Below are 22000 nucleotides of genomic sequence, written 5' to 3' on the forward strand. Positions count from 1 at the left end.
AATCTGACAAAGGAAATAGACTTCCAGAACTCCAGGAAGCTCAGAGAGTCCCAAAGTGGTTGGACCCAAGGAAGAACACACCAATGCACATCATTATTACATTACCCAAGATTAAAATTAAGGAGAGAATCCTAGAAGCAGCAAGAGATGAGGAGGCAGTCACCTACAAAGGAGTTCCCATCAGAATGTCAGCTGATTTCTCAAAAGAGATCTTACAGGCAAGAAGGGGCTGGAAAGAAGTATTCCAAGTCATGAAAGGCAAGGACCTACATCCAAGATTGCTCTATCCAGCAAAGCTTTCATTTAGAATGGAAGGACAGATAAAGTGCTTCTCAGATAAGGTCAAGTTAAAGGAGTTCATCATCACCAATCCCTTATTATGTGAAATGTTAAAGGGACTTATCTAAGAAAAAGAAGATAAAAAACATGTATAGTAAAATGACAGCAAACTCCCAATGATTAACAACCATACCTAAAACAAAAACAAAAACAAACAACTAGAACAGAAACAGAACCACAGAAATGGAGATCATGTGGAGGGTTAGCAACAGGAGAGTGGGAGAGGGAAAGAGGGCGTAAAGGTACAGAGAATAAGTAGCATAGATGGTAGGTAGAAAATAGACAGGGGGAGGATAAGAATACTATGGGAAAAGTAAAAGCCAAAGAACCTATATGCATGACACATGGACGCGAAGTAAAGGTGGGGGAATGTGTGTGGGAAGGGGTGTGCATGATGGAGGGGAGTGAAGGGAAAATGGGACAACTATAATAGCATAATCAATAAAATATATATATATATATTAAAGATTTATTTATTTATTTTTAGAGAGGGGAAGGGAGGGAGAAAGAGAGAAACATTAATGTGTAGTGGCCTCTCACATGGCCTGCAACCCAGGCATGTGCCCTGACTGGGAATCGAACCTGCGATGCTTTGGTTTGCAGCCCGAGCTCAATCCACTGAGCTACACCAGCCAGGGCTAATAAAATATATTTTAAAAACAAGAAATTCTCAGGGAAAAAAATTTCAGGGAAAAAAAACTAATGAAATTTCTTCCCAGATTATACCATTTTTTATGGGTTAGATATTATTATGTGGGTGATTTTTATACTTTTGTAGTTAACAGAATATTTCAAAATAGCCAAAGTTTTGTTCATCTCCTTATATTGGCCAATTTATTATTATCACTTCAGAGGAAACATACACTTCTGCATATTACTTACTATTGTATAGTAAATTAAGTAATGTTTCTCAAAATGGGATTCTGAACCATTTGTATCAGAATCATTTGTGCCATTAAGAAAATATGAGTCAGGCCTCATCCCTGATGTTCCCTGCACAAAGATGCATTCTGAAGTTTTAGAAAAACTGTGTTCCATATTTTAGACCAACTTCTATACAGTACAGAATCCCACCCTAATATATTCATATAGCCTCTGCTTTAAAACTTCCACTAAAATGGAATACATGATGTCACATATCAGCCATTATTAAACAACGTTTATAGTCAGGAAATTTTACCTTATATTAAAGTCAAATGTATTGTGAAAGTTCTATTTGTTAGTTCCAGTTCTCTCCTCTGAAACTATGCAGAATAAATATAATTCCTTGTCTGCATTATAGTCCTTTAAATACTTAAAGACCACTATTATATTCCATCTTTTTTTCTGCATTGGGCTACATATCTTTACTTCCCACAACCATTCCTTATCTGACACCATTTCCATATCCTTTACCATTCTTTTCACCATCCCTAGATACACCTCAGTTTGTCATTGTCATCTCCAAAGGTCATGCCTAGAGCTAAACATAATATAAAAGATGTGGTTTGACCAGTGCTAAGTTTTATGATAGTATTTTTTTCTGTCACATATTTAGAACACTCTCTGTTCAGTCTTAATAAAGTACCCTAAATTTGTGTGGCCTTTTATGACTGTGTGCATTTTTTTTTGCATCCACATATCACTGTAGAAGCATATTGTGCTTACAGGGAACAAAAAAAGTGTAGGTCTTGAGAAGGTGGTTCAAGATGGTGGCTTAGGATGATCCTGAACATACGTCCCACAGACACAACAAATATACACCTACATATGGAACAAAATCCTCGGAAAAGCACTTCAAACCAATCTGAAAGCCTGTTCCACAAAAAGGATAAAAGGGCCATATGGAGATGGGTAGGAGTGGCAGAGACATGCTCTCACCAAAAATCTGTGCAGGGACTCACAGTTGGGAGGGATCTCAAAAAACAATTGCTAACAGAATTTCTCCCTGAGGACTAAGTGGTTTGTACCCCACATCAGACAGCCCAGCCCTTGGGTCCTGCATTGGAAGGACACTTTGAAAACCAATTGGGCTCACATCCAGGAGAAAAATAGGGCTATAGTAAATGAAGATCTCACTTTTATTTTATTTTTTAAAGATTTTATTTATTTATTTTTAAACAGAGGGGAAGGGAGGGAGAAAGGGAGGGAGAGAAACATCAATGTGTGGTTGCCTCTCATGCACCCTCTACTGGGGACCTGGCCCACAACTCAGGCATGTGCACTGATTGGGAATTGAATCAGAGACCCTTCGATTCGCAGGCCAGTGCTCAATCCACAGCCACATGAGCCAGGGCAAAACCTTGCTTTCAAGGAGTTGCATGCAGAACCACTTGCCTAAGGACCCAGTGCAAAAAGTTAACAGGTGGAGAAGAGTCCAGACAGTATGTGATGAAGAGTCACTTGCTGATCTTGAGACATCTGTCAGAGGGGCAGAAATCTGCTGGGACTGTATCCAGGGACAAAACAGTGACAGTCACCATTTTTTATAGGCTTCCTCTAACTTGCTGGTGCTGACATTGGCAGGTGCCATTTTTTCACTCTCACTCATACCTGCTAACAGTGGCAGGTGAGCAGTATTCCCTACCCCACCCCAGCCACTCATGGTACTGACAAACGTGGCAGGTGAGCAGCTACAAACTCATTCCACTTGCAGATCCCCACTAGAACCAATCAGCAAATGCACATCACATAGGGGACACCCCTTGAGCACCCAGCTCTGGTGGTCAGGATGGATTGCACTTCAGACCCCATGTGACATCTCCTACACAAGATCGTTGCTTCAACACTAGGAGAGATATACAGCTCCAAACTTGCCAAGGTAGCCTTAAGATTCCCAAAAGAATATTTCCAATCCTGCTGCAGCTAGCCTGCCAAGGCACCCCCAGCATGGCATGTCCTGGGTCTTCCACTGGGTTAGGCCTGCTCCAGCTCAAGCTCCAGCCAACCTCACAAAGAGGCTCCAGTGTGGTACATCCCAGAACTTCCCCCACTCATGTTTTCCACAGTTCCAGCTAGCCTGCCAAAGCCACCAGGGATATATAATCTAAACAAGAGACATTCCTTCACGACCGAGAGAGGTAGCTGTTTCACTTGATTCATAGAAGCAAACACAGAGTCAAACAAAATGAGGAAACAAATACGTTCTAAATGAAAGAACAAGGTAAAAAAAACAGGAAAAAAGAAAGAAACAGAGATTAGTAACTTACCCTATAAAGAGTTCAAAGTGATGGTAATAAAGTTGCTGGCCAAACTCAGGAGAACAATGGAGGAACACGGTGAGAACTTCAACAAAAACCTAGAAAACATATGAAAAAAATAGAAATAAAGAATCAAATAACTATAATGAGGGAGTCAGCAGAAGATTAAATGATATATGAGATGACATACTAGTCAATTGGAAGACAAAATAGTAGAAATTACTCAGTCAGAACAGCAAAAATAAAACAATTTAAAAAGTTAGGATAGAGCTTGTCTTGCTCCCTGGCTATCTGGGTGGCTGCTCTTGGTTGGGAGTCACTGGAATCAATCAACTCTAGGATCCACCTTGTTATGAAAAGTGGAAAGTAAAAGCCGAGGTATAAGCAGACACTGAAAATAATCAGACAAGACAAAATGAAACTGGTCATCCTCACCAACAACTGCCCAGCCTTTAGGCAATCTGAAATGGAGTACTATGTGATGTTGGCCATGACTGGTGTCCATCACTGCAGTGGCAATAATATTGAATTGGGCACAGTGTGTGGAAAGTACTGCAGAGTGTGCATTCTGGCTGTCATTGATCCAGGTAATTCTGATATCATTAGAGGCATGCCAGAACAGACTGGAGAGAAGAAAATCATGCAAAACTTTTCCTTAATAAAACTGGCCAGAGCTTGTTTTATTTTTATTAAAAAAAAAAAAAACAAAGACATAGTCCTGGATGGTGTAGATCAGTGGATTGAGTGCGCGCCTGTGAACCAAAAGGTTGCTGGTTCGATTCCCAGTCAGGGCACATGCCTGGGCTACAGTCCAGGTCCCCAGTAGGGGGCATGCAAGAGGCAACCACACATTGATATTTCTCTCTCTTCCCTCTTTCCCCTCTCTCTAAAAATAAGTAAATAGAATCTTTAAAAATGAGGATGATTTAAGGGACCTCTGGGACAATATCAAGCATATTAACATTCACATTATAAGGATTCCAAAAGGAAAAGAGAGAGACAAAGGGAAAGAAAACTGATTTCAAGAAATATTGGCTTTTCCACCAGTTACAGGCAACACCTGACATTGACCTACACCAGAGCCACTCACAAGAGGCTCCAGAACCAATACATTCAGTGGCTGGCTACAGATCACAAAAGAACACTACCTATTTAGCTCCACAAGTGCCATAGGATTCGACAGGCACCAGACTGTACTAGGGTGAATTCCACTTTGTGGGTCAGCTCCCACACAGCAGCTCATACAATGTAGTTTTAATCAATCCATACTGCCACCCAGCCTAAAGGTCAAGCTCACCCACAAATGTGGTCTTTTAATTAATTAATTTATTTTTACAGAAATGGGAAGGGAGGGAGAAAGAGAGGAGAGAAACATCAATGCGTGTTCCTACTGGGGACCTGGCCTGCAACCCAGACATGTGCCGTGACTGGGAATCAAACTGGCAAGCCTTTGGTTTGTAGGCTGGCACTCAATCCACTGAGCCACACCAGCCAGGGCAATCTCCAAGATTTTTATACTTTTTTATGTTACTATAAAAGGATGCCTTTCTAATCTGGATGTCTTTTTAAAACAGTATTTTATTTATTTTTTGAGAGAGAAGAGGGGAAGATGAGGAGAAACAGGGAGAGAAACATCAATGTGTGGTTGCCTCTCATGTGTCCCCTACTGGGGACCTGGCCTGCAGCCCAGGCATGTGCCCTGACTGGGAATCGAAGCAGTGACTCTTTGGTTCACAGCTCAGCACTCAATCCACTGAGCCATACCAGCCAGGGCTATTAATATGGATGTCTTTAATTTAAATTTATTGCTTAATTGCCCAAGCAAGAACTTGCAGGAAAAATGTTGAGTAGAAAAAGAGAGATTGGTTATCCTTGTCATATTCTTTATCTTAAGGGAAAGTGTTCAGTATTTCACCATTATATATGATTATCTGTGGGTTTTTGCAGATGCTCTTTATCAGATTGAGAAATGCACCTCTATTCATAGTTTGTTGAATGTTTTTATCATGAAAATGTGCTGGATTTTTTTCAAATACTCTTTCTGCATATTAAAATGGTCATTGATCATTATTTTTTTAAGTACTCTTTTAAGCTTGCCCACTGTCTCCTCTCTTCTGGGATTCTAATAGCATGAATGTTAGATGCTTTTTTTATAGACATAGAGGTTCCTGAGGTTATCTTCATTAGTTTTCCCTCTATTTTTCAGATTGGGCAATTCTATTATTCTCTTTTCAAGTTAACTGATTCTTTCTTCTGCACCCTCCATTCTTCTTTGAGCTTATCAATTCACTTTTTATTCTAGTTTTCCTATTTTTCATTTATGAAATTTCCATTTGGTTATTTTAAAAATTTTCTGTTTCTTTACCCAGACTTTCTATTTCTTTGCTGAAACTTTCTATATTTTTATTTGTTTCAAGCCACCTTGTAATTGCTCCTGGAAGAATATTTATGATGGCTGCTTTAAAACCATTGTCAGGTGATTCATCTTCTGTGTCATCTTGGTTTTGGCACTGACAAATTGTCTTTTATCATTAACCATGTTCCTGATTCTTGGCAAGATGAGTAATTTTTTAAAAGAAACCTAAGTATTTTGGGTGTGATGTTATAAGAATAGGTATCTTATTAAAACCTGTTTTTGCTGACTTTATCTGACACCAGTCTGCCAAAGGAAAGTAGGGTGCTGCCTAGTTTCTGCCAAATGGTAGTCAAAGTCCAAGCTCCTCATTAGGTCCTCTTTTGACACTGAGAGTTGCTTGTCATAACGGTGGGTAGAAGTGGTTCTTCACATGTCCTCTCCTGACACCACAGTGGTAGGAGAATGTGTGGCATCATGACTGCAGGATAATAGTGAAATTTTTCATTTTCCTCCTAGACCTTTTATGATACAACTGCAGTGAAGAGGAAGTGGGGTATTTCATTACTTCTTGGTGGGGTAGAAGTCCATATTCCCAGCAGTATCCAGTAAGATATCATGCAGGAAGTAAAGAGAAGGGTGTGTTTCCTTACTTCCCCATTCAGACCAGAGTCCTCACTCACTCACTACTTAGCCTTCTCCTTAGTCCACTTCTGTCAGTGGAGAGTTTGGAATACCACATTACAGCCCTAATGAAGGTAAAGTCTAGGCTCGCCACTTACTGTGTTTTCTGGTGTGGGTAGTTACTGGCTCACAGTTTTTCTTTGGTGTTTTGCTGAAGTAGAGCAGTTACTATTTAAAAGGGTTTTTTTTTATGTTGATTGTCTGGCCCCCTCCTTGTCCTTTAGCCATAAACAACAGATTTAGGGGATGGGCGTCTTTCTTTAGTTGGCTCTTGTTCATATTCTTGGTTGTTATCTTTTGCTTTAAGTTTGGTATATATGAGGCAAAAAGAAAATCCAGGGAACTCACCATCATGTTTTTCCTTTAGTCCTGAGGTCCTCAGCCAATATTCCTTCTTCTCTCCACCGTTCAGAGTGTTCTTAAGTTTGTTTTGCATACAATACTTATGGGTTTCAGTTGTCCTTAGCAGGAGGAATATAGAAAAGTACACCTACTCCATCTTTCCAGAAGCAGAAGACAGCTAATCAAAACATTTCAGACTTGTTTAACCAGCTACACATTCATTTGACTTTCTGTTAACCATCCTTTACTGAATCATTTTAATGCATTAATGTGTTCATTCTTTCATTCAACAAATGATTATTGAGCATCTATTATGTTCTTAGAACTAATAAATAAGGCTCCATCTTTGCCCTAAAGGAGTTCAAAACCCAGCGAGAGGACACAAGGGAACATTTGATAAAAATACAGTTTCAAATTTGCAGTGGCTTTGCCAAAAAAGAGACACCTATATGACAGATAAAATAAGAGACTCTATTAATGTCTTGCCAAAATGTAGGTATGCTATACCACCTATTTTCCCTTAACTACCAGTTTATCAGTCCAGTAACCCTTTTAATAAAGATAATTAAATTACCTTAACAATATTTATTTCTATTAAATGAAGGTACACTTTGTATTTACTATTTTTTGCTAAATGGTCATAAATGTATTTGTTTATTAATAAAAATATTGGGAAGTGATCAACACAAAGATGCTGGTTGTCTACAATTGGGAGGATTTACATTCCGCACAATTCTGGGGGGCGGGGGTCAAAACAACTTTTTTAAATTAGAGAAATATTGGTGCAGTTCCATTCTTCTGATATTTCTATTCTTGTAATTTCTCAAAGATTAGTGACAAAAGTTTGATAACTACATCTGGAATTTGTTCCATTTCCCTTACATAAATCTATCTGGCCTGGAAGTTTAAAGCATTGATAGAACACTAATGCTCTCTTACTATTCTTTCCTATGTATTGGGCCTCATTTCACCCCTAACCACATTTATTTAATGGACTCGAATAGGAAGGTATTTTTTCCTTATAAATGTTAGGCACAAAATAGGCTTGAATCAATATATTTCTATCATCTGTTCATATTATGTCTCTAGCAGAGGCCCCCTCTTGTCCTGGTTTTCATTCTTACATTTAAAACTGTTACCAAAGCCCTCTTGTCTGTCCTCAGCATTTTTATAGGTCTCAAGCATATTTTGTGCTTAACCTTTCTAACCGTATTCTAACAGAAGATTTTAGATTTGTTCTTGCTTATATGTATTTTCTTCTATATTTGCATGTCTCTGAAGAATAATTTGAACTCATGAAAGATTTCCCAATGTAGCCACATAGTTTTCTTTAGCTGCCTCTACAGTTCAAAATGTTTTTTAAAGTATCTTATGCTTCTTGATTCCTCTGTTTTAGATTCTCTGTCTTCACATCTTGCCTGTGGAAATCTTATTTTTATAGTAAAGAATACCTTTGACTATCCATGTCTTCCTTCCCTTGTCTTTCTTACCTCTTTCAGTACTTCTTTTGGTATGTGCCGGTAAAATACACCAGCACTTTTTTCTAAAGCAGTGTTGCCAAATGCCTACTCAAAGAAATAAGCATTTTCCTCCCAACTCATCCCTTTTGTAGGGAAAAAAATTTCACATGGCAACCTGCGAATGTGTGGATGTGTAGATGTAATCTCTGCACCCACCATTTATAGGAATATAAAATATCTAAAACAGATGTTTCTGTTCTTATGCCAATTTATCTTTACATCAAGAACTGATATTTTCTCCTAATGTATTTATGCTGACACAACCCACACTTGGATAAAAAAGGTCCATGTGGGGATAGAGCAAAAGTGATTATTGAGCAATTGTAAAATCATATTTTACCCCTGTACTCTTAACATAAGCTATTATGAAAAAGCTAAAATACAACCTATTACACACGCACACACACACACACACACACACACACACACATCCATGTCTCTAGAAAAAGAAACCTACATAATGGTATAGTATTGTATGTTTCAAACATTTTTAGTCTGAAATCCTAACTCATACATATAACACAACTCTGCTACCATAAGGCATATAAGAAAAATAAAATCTGGAGTAGCTATTTTTAATAGGTATATATATAATTATGAATATTATGATGTCAATTAAAGATTTAGAATGAATGTTCAAAGCACATAGAATGCCTCCAATATATTTCTTTTCTTTTTTTGCTTGTGAAAGAAACATGAGTTTTCTCTAATAGTCTTTTTTCAACTTTATTGAGGTGTGCTTGTCAAATTAATTTTGTATATATTTATGTATACAATGTGATGATATAGGTGAAAGTGATTCACACACCACCGTTACAGTATTAGGATATTGTGAATTTGACTATATATCTACCTTTACCAGTGAGTTTTATACTTTCATATGTTTTTGTTGTTATTTACTGTCCTTTCATTTTAATTTGAAGACATCCCTTCAACATTTCTTGTAATGCAGGTCTAGTGCTCAAGAACTCCAGCACTCATTTGAGAATGTCTACCTCCTTTTTTGATGGAAATGTTTGCTGAGTAGAGTATTACTGATTGTCAGATTTTTTGTTTTAGCACTTCGATTATATTACCCACTCTTCTGGCCTACAAATTCCCTGCTATAAAATTTGCTGAAGTCCTTATTGTTAATGACCTACTTTTGAGTTTTCTGATTTTTATTTCTGCATGATTGAGTCTGCTTTTAAAGCTCCTTATTGAAGTTTTCAGTTCTATCATTGTATTTTTCAGCTCAAAGATTTCTGTTTGGGTTTTTGCAGTTTCTAGTTCTGTATTAAATTTCTCATTCTCTTCATGCACTGTTTTCCTTATTTTATTTACTTGTCTGTGTTCACTTGCATTTCATTAAGCTTCTTTAATATTAAAAAAGGTGGCATATCGTGACCAAAGTGAGCTTATCCTAGATTGATTTTCATTCAAAAATCAATCAATGTAATATACCATATTATAAATTATGAGGACTGTCCAGAAAATATCTAGCCATGTAATATGAAAAATAGAGGCATTTATGGAAGAAGATACAAGGTACAAGAAACATTGTACATAAGACAATGATGCCTAAGTCCCCTTCCAAATAGGGACTTTGGGACCTCACACAGTTTTAATCACCATCAGCTGATGTATAGACCCAGTTGATGTGTAAACTCAGTTGTATTTTCGTGAATCTCCTTAATGGTCTGAAATCTCTTCCCTTTCAAAGGTAATTTTAGTTTTGGGAAAAGCCAGAAGTTGCTGGGTGCCAAATGTGGTCTGTAAAGGGCTGAATCACCTGGGTCATTTGATGCTTCACCCAAAAACTGCACAAGATATGATGCATGAGCAGGTGCATTGTTGTGACAAAGCTGCCAATCACCAGTTGCTCATAGCTGCAGCTTTCTTAATCACCTGAATAGTTCTGTGGAGGAATGTTCAAGCTTAACACAAAATTTGATGCAAATTTGCTGTTCTACTCAGTCATTTTGAATGGGATGGCTACAAAGTACACTTGCTCACTCAATGGCATCTACCATCCCCACTGACTAGTACAGTGAAGTCATCATTGTTCACACAGGCGCATTCCAGTCCCCTCTCCTTGGCTGTCAGGTTACATCAATGTCATGCAACCCATTCTCATTATATTAGTAATGGCTGGAATTTTTCCAGAGAGACCCATATTTGTAAGGTGCTTAGAACAGTGTCTAGAATGTAGTAACCACTATGTAAATATTAACTATTATTAATATTATTATAATTATTTAAAAATAAAGTGTGACTGGATGCAAAATAGTAATCAACCTATGGAATGTAATTACCATACAAGGTGGTAGGAACCAAAAATATTAGTAGCTTCTATAAAGGTTTAGATTGAAAAATGAATACTTCATAATGACTATTCAAGGTAGGAACGTTTTAGAAGTCCAGGACTTCTGATGTTGATGTCAAGGATAACCAAGTTTTTTTGCCAGTATGTATCCAGATTCTCTAGAATATAGTGTAGCTTGGTAGAAGTTTCTTACAGTATAGTGTAACTGAATTACACTAGGAGTCAGCAGACCTAGATTATTTTTTTTTTTACTGATTTTGACATTTGAAAGGTAAAGCTTTTGGAAGCTTGTTCAAGCTTTCATTTCTCAAATTCAGAATGACAGTAACTGTACTTCCTTCTCTCACAGTGTATTGTCGTGAAGATTCAATCATATAAATAAACAGGTGGAAGGGCTATGTAGATGATGAAGTACTTTACAAATATCAGGCATTATTCTCACATTCTGCTATCGCAGCATCTCATACAAAATTGGATAATGCTGTGGCTGATCTAACTTCTACCTCTTACCCAATCTACTCGGGTACTTTTTAGTCCTTATCTAACTGTACCTCCTTGCAGTACTTAACTCTGATTGTCATTTATTTCTTGATACTCTCCTGTCTGTTCTTCTTGGATAATATATTTTGCTGCCTCTCTTTTAATATTTCCTTTTTATAAAAGACTTTATTTATTTTTAGGCACAAGGGAATGGAGGGAGAAAGAGAGGGAGAGAAACATCAATGTGTGGTTGCCTCTTGTACACCCCCCACTAGGGATCTGGCCCACAACTCAGGCATGTGCCCTGACTGGGAATAGAACTGGTGACCCTTTGGTTTGCAGGCTAGTGCTCAGATCACTGAGCCACACCAACCAGGGCTTCCTTTATATATATATATATATATATATATATTAAGATTTTATTTATTTATTTTTAGAGAGGGAAGGGAGGGAGATAGAGAGAGAGAGAGAACCATCAATGTGCAGTTGCTGGGGGTTATGGCCTGCAACCCAGGCATGTACCCTGGCTGGGAATTGAACCTGGGACACTTTGGTTCCCAGCCCGCGCTCAATCCACTGAGCTACGCCAGCCAGGGCTATATTTCTTAATCCCTTCTCAGTCATCACTCTTCTTGCTGCAATCACCCTCTAAATATTTTTACTTTTGGGGGTGTATTTTATACTTTGTTCCTAGGTGATGGCAACTCATTCCTACATATATGTATGTTTTAGTCAGAGTTCTCTAGAGAAACAGAACTAATAGGGTGTGTGTGTTTGTGTGTAAAGAGTTTTATTATAAGAAATTTGGCCCTGGCTGGCATAGCTCAGTGGATTGAGCGTGGGCTGTGAGCCAAAGTGTCACAGGTTCGATTCTCAGTCAGGGTGCATGCCTGGGTTGCAGGCCATGACCCCCAGCAGCCGCACATTGATGTTTCTCTCTCTCTCTCCCCCTCCCTTCCCTCTCTAAAAATAAATAAATAAAATCTTTAAAAAAACACGTTGTCTTTAAAAAAAAAAGAAATTGGCTCACATGATTATGGAGGTTGTCAAGTCCAAAATCTGTAGGGTAGGTTGGTAGGCTGGACACCCAGGAAAGTAGATGTAGTTCTAGTCTGAAGATCATGTGCTATAGAACTGACATTGCAATAAAGTGGTGCAATAAGGCTGGTGTTTTTTTTTTTTTTATATTCACACCTTCAACTGATTGCATAAGGTCTATTGGCATTATGGAGGGCCATCTGCTTTACTCAACATCCACTGATTTACATATTTATCTCAGCCAAAACACCTTCACAAATCCATCCAGAATATCTGGGCATCCTGTGGCCCAGCCAAAACAACACATAAAAGCAACCATCACATTATATAATAAGATGACTTTAAAACATTATCTCCAGGGCAGAAGATTTTATCTTTCATCTCATATTTCCATATCTGTCTGGATATCTCTATCTGCATGTCTTCTAGGAACATTAATTATATACCCTAACCCTGTGCTTTTTCTTATATTCTCCTTCTCAGGTAATAATTTAAAAATCTTAGAGCCATTCTTGACTTTCTCCTTTCCTTAATACACAATTAGTCATTAAATGTTGTAGATTTAATCTTCCAAATCATTCTCAGATCTGTATCTTTCCATCTTTATGGTCAATTTGAGCTGTTCAAAATCTGAATTATTGCAGGTATCTACTAATTTGTCATTGTCTCTAATATTTACCCCCTGTAATCTTTATTATCATGTTTATATTCAAGCATGGTTATGCCATCCTTTACTTATAATTCTTCAATTACTCTTAATTACTAATAGTATAAAATATAAAAGTTTTAACCTTCTATACACGATTTTTGTGATCTAAACTAAACCACTATGAGTGCCAGCTACTTCTTACCCAAGTATAGCTTTATCCTTACTTTAGTCTGCCCTGTAGATAAAATGAATTCAGATGCCTAGTAATAGATAGCAGTATAGTAAACCTCTTACTGAGAACTTGTGCAAATCAAAATTTAATTCTAGTTTAAATTTGGTAGGGAAGTATGTAATTTGGAATGAATCATTTTATGAAGTGAGCAGTCACTGACTAACAGGTCTGTCTTATAAATCTATATTTCAGTTTAAGTTTGTTTAAAGTGAGGCCATACCTACGTTTGGATTTCCACTTAGCAAATGACTGGCAGAGACCAACTTGAAAACATTGTCAGTTTCTTACATACTTGCTGCAATGATATTACTCATATGGGGAAAATGGGAAGATTTGATGGAAGGGTCATATGTGTCACTTCTCCTTGGACAACAAATCAAATATAATACAAAGTACAAATCAAACACTGGATCTGTCAAAATGAAATGAATATAGTGATTCTCAATACAAGTAATCTTTGTCTTCAAAAAAATTACTTCTAAAGTATATTCAAAGAAAGAGTGCTGCATTTTTTTATTTTTAAATGTCTAACATTTTTGGTTTATTGTCATGAACTATATTAGACTACAATATCTGTGATACATTTTCTGCTGGTATGTGTTGCAAGTTTTTAGTTTTTAAATTACTGCTAAGATTTGTGTGCCTTATATAAATTGTCACTTATTCTGATTATATATATATTTGCCCTATTTATTGTCTTTATATATATACTTAATATACTAGATATGTTTTAAGTAATATATTTCCCAAAATTCTAACCAATAGATATTTATTCTTTTACCCAGAGCCCATGATAGCCAAATTAACTAATTCTGGCCAAGAAGTGTGAAGTAATAATGCACCTAATCTGTCCTTTGTTTTCTGATTCCAGCAGCCCTTTTGGATAGAAGTATTCCTGTGCTAACAAAAAATAGAACAAGTCTCCACAATTGGAGATCTGTCTTAAATACATATGTTAGATTTAAAATATAACATATATTTTAAATTGTGGTTAAAAACCACATAACATAAAAGTTCCTTCATAACCATTTTAAATATATAGTTTGGTAGTCTTCGGTACATTCACTGTGTTTGAAAATTGAATAAATAATGAAAAGCCAAGTGAGGAAATAAGAACCTTAAAAACTAAGACCATAACCTATTTCTTTTCTATGCATATTGAATGTAATTGCATCATTTACTTTAATATTACAAAATGTTTTACTGTAAAAATTATAAACATCCTACCGTGCCACTAAATATTTTTAACAGTACACATTTGTTTATTTTTTAAAGGGAGGGTTAGTATACTATTGTATGGATATATATAATTTATTTAGGAAATATTCCATTGTTAAATATTTAGTTTCAAAATTTTTACTAATATAAATGCTGACATTTTGAATAATCCTATACATAACACATTTCTTAATATTTTCTCACAAAAATATCTAGAAAGAGATTTGAATTTCTTTTTTTTAAGATTTTTTATTTATTTATTTTTAGAGAGGGAAGGGAGGGAGGGGGGGAGAGAGAGAGAGAGAGAGAGAGAGAGAGAGAGAGAGAGAGAGAGAGAGAGAGAGAGAGATCACTGTGTGGTTGCTGGGGGTTATGGCCTGCAACCCAGGAATGTACCCTGGCTGGGAATCGAACCTGGGACACTTTGGTTCCCAGCCCACGCTCAATCCACTGAGCTATGACAGCCAGGGAGATTTGAATTTCTAAAAGATAAAAACAGATTGAGGGCCATTTAATTGTCTTACAAAAAGGATATATGAAGTTGTGCTCTTAACTAGAGTGTATGGGAATACTCTTTACTCATATTATTATTATTAGGAAAAAAGGATTTGACATAGTCTTTCGTTGTTTTAATCTCAATTTTTTGATGATTATATCTTTATAGAGTAATTATATAGCAATTATGTTAATTACTATATAAAGTAATTATAGTAATTACTAAATAATTATAGCTATTATGTGGTAGCTATATCAAGCAATATATAGTATTACTATATATTTTTCATTATATCTTTCTTTGGTTACTTTGAATTATATTTATACAATTGACCCTTGTGCAACATGGATTGCGACTGTGCGGATCCACTTATACATAGATTTTTTTCAATAAATCTGTTTATAAACTACTGTTTTCCATCCATGGTTGGGAGTTCACAGATGAGGAGTGCTGACTATATGTATTCTTCTATGCCATTTCATATAGCTAACTTCAGCATCTGTGGATTTTGGTATTTGCTGAGGGATCCTATCCCCATGAATACAGAGAGAATACTGTAGTTAAGTTTTGGGGAAGTTAAAGGTTATAGGTGTATCCCCTGTGTTGTTCAAGGGTCAACTGTAGTATATGTTATCTGATATATGGATCTTGGGATTGTGAAATTTCTGATCTACAATTAGCGTGAATGACTAATAAATTTAAATAAGGTTCATTCAACATCAGTTTAATAAATCTCTTACACTTATATATCTTATATAACATGCTTGGCTAGCTGCTATGCTAAATGTTTTAATATACACTATATATATTATATATAATACACATATTTGTGTCAAAATAACCATCAAAACAACCCTATGAGGTGGGTATATTTTTGTTACCTACCCTATTTTGTAGATGAGGCACTTGCAAAAAGAGGCTAAATGACTTGTCAAAGTCACATATCTACATGGCTAGTGAGTGTTGTTTCTGGGGTTGGACTTTGAATCCTGGGGGAGTCTGGCCCTATAGTCTCAACTCATACTTACCATACTCTAATACCTCTTGGTAAATTTGTTTAATACCTACTATGAGTCAAACATTGTGCTGTGTCTGGGGTGAAGCACTGAATTAAGTCTAGCGCTCCTACTTAAATCTTAAAGTCTGACTTGAGAGATAGTTATGACAAATATTATAAAATAATTGCATTAATTATTAAATTAAAATTTTAATGTAAGCTGTGAAGCTTAAGTTAAGGGTCTATGTGAGCACATAATTGAGATGTGACCTAAAGAGTCAATGAACCCTTCTTTAAAAAGAAGCTGCAAAATTAATGCCAAATTAATGTCAGATTTTATTTCATTTTTTCAATTGCTGATCATGTCATTATACTACTTTTAATTAGGGAATGTGTCTACTCTTTACTGATTTAAATAACTTTATAAATAATGGCTTTTGGTCATATGTTAAAATATTTTTTTCTAAATTTTATGTTATTCATGTTTTTGACATTCAAAATAAGTGTGGTTCTAGATTGTATATGTCGTTCCACAGATGTCACTGTATATTCTTTCTTTGGCTTTTTAAAAATTATGATAGTTTTAAAATAATTATTCTCCCACCCAACTGCTGAGCATAGTTTAGTCTTACCCCCTTGGGAAGTAAGAGCACAGACGCCTGGCAGCTGCAGAGCAAACCTTATGGCCTACCAAGGCAGGGAAGCAAATCCACACTTCTACTCCACTGCTGAGCATAGCCTTTGGTCCCCCTCCCCAGGAAGCATGACCACTGACCACCAGTCCATGTAGAGCACATCCTGCGGTCCACCTGAGCAGGGAACCAAGCCAACAGCTCTGCCCAAACTTGAGCACAGACCCTGGCCCCAGAAAACCAGGCAGCCAGGCAGTCACTGAACAGTGACCCTGAGCAGCCTTGGAGCCGAGCCTATGGTATCACCTAGCTGCAAGCTGCAGAGCTCAGCCTAGTAACTCAGCCAGCAGCTGAGCCCAGAATGCAGCCTTGCCTGATTGCTGAACACTGCCTGCAGCTTACCCAAGGAGGGGGGACAGCCAAAACCCTGCCCAATTATAGAGCATATCCTGTGGACCCACCTGGCCAGGGATCCTGGAAAGCAACCCCATCCAATCGCAGAGCAGATCTCCAGCTGCACCCAAAGGTGGAGTACAGGAAGTAGCCCCACAGGACCAGAGGGTTCAACCAGTAACCTTACCCAACAGCAGAGTGCAGTCAGTGGACAACCCAACTGCAAAGCTTGACCTGACACATTAGCCTATTTCTGGGCACAGACTTTTTGGCCCTGCCTGATTGTGAGAGTACAGTAGGAGACCCCATCTAACCAGGAAGCCAGGCCTCTAGCCCTACTTGAATATGGAGTTCAGCCAGTGGCACCACGTAGCCAGGGAACACAGCCTGAAGCCACACTTGACCAGGAGTGGTTGTGGAACATGGCCCAAAGCCCTACCAGTTGTGGAATATAACTAGGGGAACTGCCCTGCCAGGGAAAACAGCCTGTGACCCCTGTTGACCGGAACTGATTGCTGAGCCCAGCTAGTGGGTCCACCTGACTGTGAAACATAACCAGAAGCCCCATGCACCCAGAGAGCCCACCTAGTGACTGCACCCTAAGTGTATGTCAAAGGATGAATGAATTTTTTAAAAAAGCATGCATGTGAGCATGTGCACATGTGTGTATAAGATGGAATATTATTTAGTTATGAGAAAGGGAGAAGTCTTACCATTTGCAAGAATGTGGATGAGCCTTGAGGGCTTTATGCTCACTGAAATAAATCAGACTGTATAATCTTACATATATGTAGAATAAAAAAAACAAATTCATTGAAACAAAGTCAATTGGTGGCTTTGAGGGGTGGGGTAGGGTAAGGGTAGGGTGGCCAAAGGTGGCCAAAGGGTACAAACTTCCAGTTACAAGATAAGTGAGTTCTGGGGATGTAATATATAGAATGATGACTATAGTTAACAATATTATTTTGTATACTTAAAGATGCTAAGAGGGTAGATCTTAAAATTTCTCACTGCACACACAAAAATGGTAACTATGTGAGGTGATGTTTGTGTTAACTAGTCTTATTATGGTAATCATTTTACAGTATATATGAGTATGTATATCACATCATCATGTTGTATACCTCAAATTTATATAAGGTTATGTATCAATGTATCTCTAAAAAGCTGAGAAAAAACCAATATTTTTTATTTTGTAAAAAATAAAACAGTTCTTATCTGATAGTACATATTTATTTTTATTAGTAATATTTTTCATTATATATCTGATTATTTTGGCCTACTCAGCCTTATACATAAATTAAAAAATAATTTTATATAGATACACAATAAAGTCTACTGGGATATTGATTAGAATTGTATTAAACACATAAATTAATTTTGGGGAGAGTTTGCATATACACAGTATTGAGATTTTCCATCTAAGAATGTATACATCTTTTCATGTATTTATATTTATATTTTGTGCCCTTTAATTATACTTGTAGTTTTCTTTATATAGTTTCTGAAAATGTCTTGCTAAGCTTATTCTTAACTATTATGTATTTTTTGATGATTGTTATTGATGAGTTCATTTTTTCTTTTGTATACCCAGGGGTGGTTTTGTGCCATAGGGGTATTGGAAATCTCTGGAGACATTTTTGTGTCATAATAGTAGGAGTAGGGTAGTGCTACAGCCTACTACTTGGCAGAAGACAGGGATGCTGCTAAACATCTTACAATGCACAGGGCAGGCCTCTATGTCAATGAATTGCTTGACCCACAAGCCACTTGTGTTAAGATTGAGAAACCATGGTATAAGATAAAGCTATTATTTTCTTTTGAATACATTAATTTTATAACTGCAAGTTTATTGAACTTTCTTGTTATTTCTATTTTTTCACTTTGATTATCTTGGATTCCTCATGTATACCACAATATTTTAATGGTTTGTACCCTCTTCTTTCCAATATTTTAATCTCATTTCATTTCTTATCTGAGTATAATGGCTAGGGTGTCCAGAATGTTAAATGAAGATGATTACTAAAAACATTTTCGTGTCATTCCTGTTTTGAATGACAATACATCTGGTTCAGCATTTCCCAAATTGTGTTTTTCAGAGCCATGGTCCAACCAGATGCTTCACATTAAATAGTTTCTGTGGAAGTCTTGCATATCACATCCCTCTACGGCAGAGTCACAATTTATATTAGCATATTAAAGGAGCAGTTTGAGAAATGATGCTGGGATGCAGTGGTTCTCAATCGTGGCTGTACATAAAATTGCCCCAGAACTAAAAAATATGCTTAACATCTGGATACCACCTCCAGAGATTCTTAGTTGATCTCTGTTGAAACCTGGGAATCAAAACAAAATTTTTCTTAAATCTTTCTATGTCATTCTAATGTACAACCAGGTTCAAAAACCACTGTTTTTTCCTCATCATTAAACATGAAATTTGTGGTTTGAAATAAATAATTGTATTATATAATAGATGAAATATTCTGCTTTTAATTAAAAAGGAGTTTTAAAAAACAGGAATGCCAATTTGCAGTTCATTATCTATTACTTTATTTAGCAGTCTTCTCTATGCTGTGTTTCCTGATCTCAGTTTAGTTTTTATTCACAACTACTTGCTTTGGTTTTATAAATGCAGGATTTCTGATCTCTGAAAAAACAAAGAAGGCATTTTCTTGTTTCTCTTCATAAGACTAGAAGAAACAGCTTTACTCTAATTCCTGAAGTGGTCCTTTTCTTCTGATCTGTAGTATCTCTTCATAAATTCAGACATATTTTAAATTTTCTCACTTTGAAGAAATATACATGTGGACTGGCTTTTGCTTATTGTGCCCACATATTTTCTTTTTCCCACTACACTCTCTTCTTTAAGGGACTATGACTTCTGAAGTAGGATAGTGTCCACCTTAACTTTATGCATCTTGTGTTTACTTGCTCTCAGGGATTTAGAGTGTATTAGAAGGACACTCTAAATGATTAGAGTGCATTAGATGTCAAGATCTCCTCCATTTGCTTCCCAAACTTGTTTTTTCACAAGGAAAACACTCTTACTGTGCATCTTCTTATATTTGTTGACAGACCTTTTCAGCATTTCAGCATCATTATAGGTTTTTACTTCTTTTCATATGTTGTAATTCATTTTAGTAAGATGGGAGAGGGAGGGTAGTTAACAGTTCTAATTATGTGACCAATTTACCTAGACTGTTTCATCTTGTTATATTTTAACCCATAAAGCTAATATAATGGCCTTTATAAATAAACTTTCTTAAAGAACTCACACAACTCCACTACAGGAAGACAAACAATCCAATTAAAAAATGAGCATAGGACCTGAACAGACATTTCTCCAAGGAGGACATACAGAGGGCCCAGAGACACATGAAAGGATGTTCAACATCACTAGCCAACAGAGAGATGTGAATTAAAACCACAATGAGATACCACTTCACACCAGTCAGAATGGCCATCATAAACAAAGCAGCAAGCAACAAGTGTTGGAGAGGTTGTGGAGACAAGGGGACCCTAGTGCACTATTGGTGGGAATGCAGACTGGTGCAGCCACTGTGGAAAACAGTATGGAATTTCCTTCAGAAAACTAAAAGTGGAACTGCCTTCTGACCCAGCAATTCCACTGCTAGGATTATATCCTAAGAACCCTGAAACACCAATCCAAAAGAACCTATGCACCCCAATGTTCATAGCAGCACAATTTACAATAGCCAAGTGCTGGAAGCAACCTAGGTGCCCATCAGTAAATGAATGGATGAAAAAATTGTAGTACATTTACACAATGGAATACTACACAGCAGAAAGAACGAAGGAGCTCCCACCTTTCAGGACAGCATGGATGGAACTAGAGAGCATTATGCCAAGTGAAGTAAGCCAGGCAGTGAAAGAGAAATACCATATGATCTCACCTATAAGTGGAACCTAATCAACAAAACAAACAAGCAAGCAAAATAGAACCAGAGACATAGAAATAAATAACAAGTTGACAGTAACCAGAGGGGAGGGGGATAACAAGAGAAAGAAGGGAAAGAGTCATCAAGGAACAAGTATAAAGGACCTATGGACAATGCCAAAGGGCGGAAGGATTGAGGGTGGGAGGTAGGGGTGTGTGGGGTGTGGGTACATGGTGGCAGAAAAATGGAGACAAGAATACTTGAACAATAAAAAATAAAAATTAAGAAATAAATATACTTTCTATTTTACTTATTCTTATGAATTACATATGTCATTATATATCTTTGCCAAGGACATTCATTTGATATCTAAGTCCTTCCTCTAATCCTTTAATGATTATCACTATTGTTTAGTTCCATTTCTGCTTCTTTTTGATGATATGTACACCAATATTAACCATTTGTTCAAAAAAACTACCTTGTGAAAAGCAAATTGAAATTTACTATGGGTAACAGATGGATTTTCCAATAAAACACTTTTTGATGTACATGGCAAAATCCAATATATGCTCTATTTTCCAGTACAGATGATTCCTTTCTATTTATAGAATATTAGAGAGGCTAAATATAGGTTCTAACATAATTTATTTCAGTGCATGCAAGAAATCATTTGGGTAATACATATTATTTTTGATGTACCAGTAGCAGAATTTGCTGTATCATATTCTGAACAATAATTTGCCTCATAATTCAATGTAGCAGCATCATCATTCCATGTTGTGTAATTACAAAGTGAACAAATTTTTTTTTGAACTTTATTAAAAACTTTGATTATTTTTTTAGTAATGTTGCAATTATTTAAAATATAGTAAATGGTATCATGGTATCTGAGTCATTTCAGTATGTTCTGTGTAATTGTCTATATGTGACTCCCTCAAGTGTTTAATTAACTTTTGTTTGGCACATTACCTGTTTATTTGGGCTTCCTGGTAAGACTCAAAGTCTTCTTAGTTATCACTGTCATTTTGTACGTTAACCTTTTGAGGAAAATTGATGACTTTAAAGACAGAGGTGATGATTCAATTGTCTCACTTTACTCTAGAGACGTTGCAAAATTTAAATATAAGGAAGATCCCTATACTTCAATTTTTAAGATTTTATTTTTATTTATTTTCAGAGAGAGGGGAAGGGAGGAAGAAAGAGATGGAAAGAAACATCAATGCGTGGTTGCCTCTCCAGCGCCC

General features: G+C 36.6%; 1 pseudogene; it reads left to right on the forward strand.

The window, feature by feature from the left end:
- The first annotated feature begins 3933 nt into the window (after positions 1-3933).
- The window catches only part of LOC114505224, a 41568-nt pseudogene continuing 23501 nt past the window's right edge, over positions 3934-22000 (forward strand).

Source organism: Phyllostomus discolor, chromosome X (assembly GCF_004126475.2).
Source record: "Phyllostomus discolor isolate MPI-MPIP mPhyDis1 chromosome X, mPhyDis1.pri.v3, whole genome shotgun sequence".
Lineage (NCBI taxonomy): Eukaryota > Metazoa > Chordata > Mammalia > Chiroptera > Phyllostomidae > Phyllostomus > Phyllostomus discolor.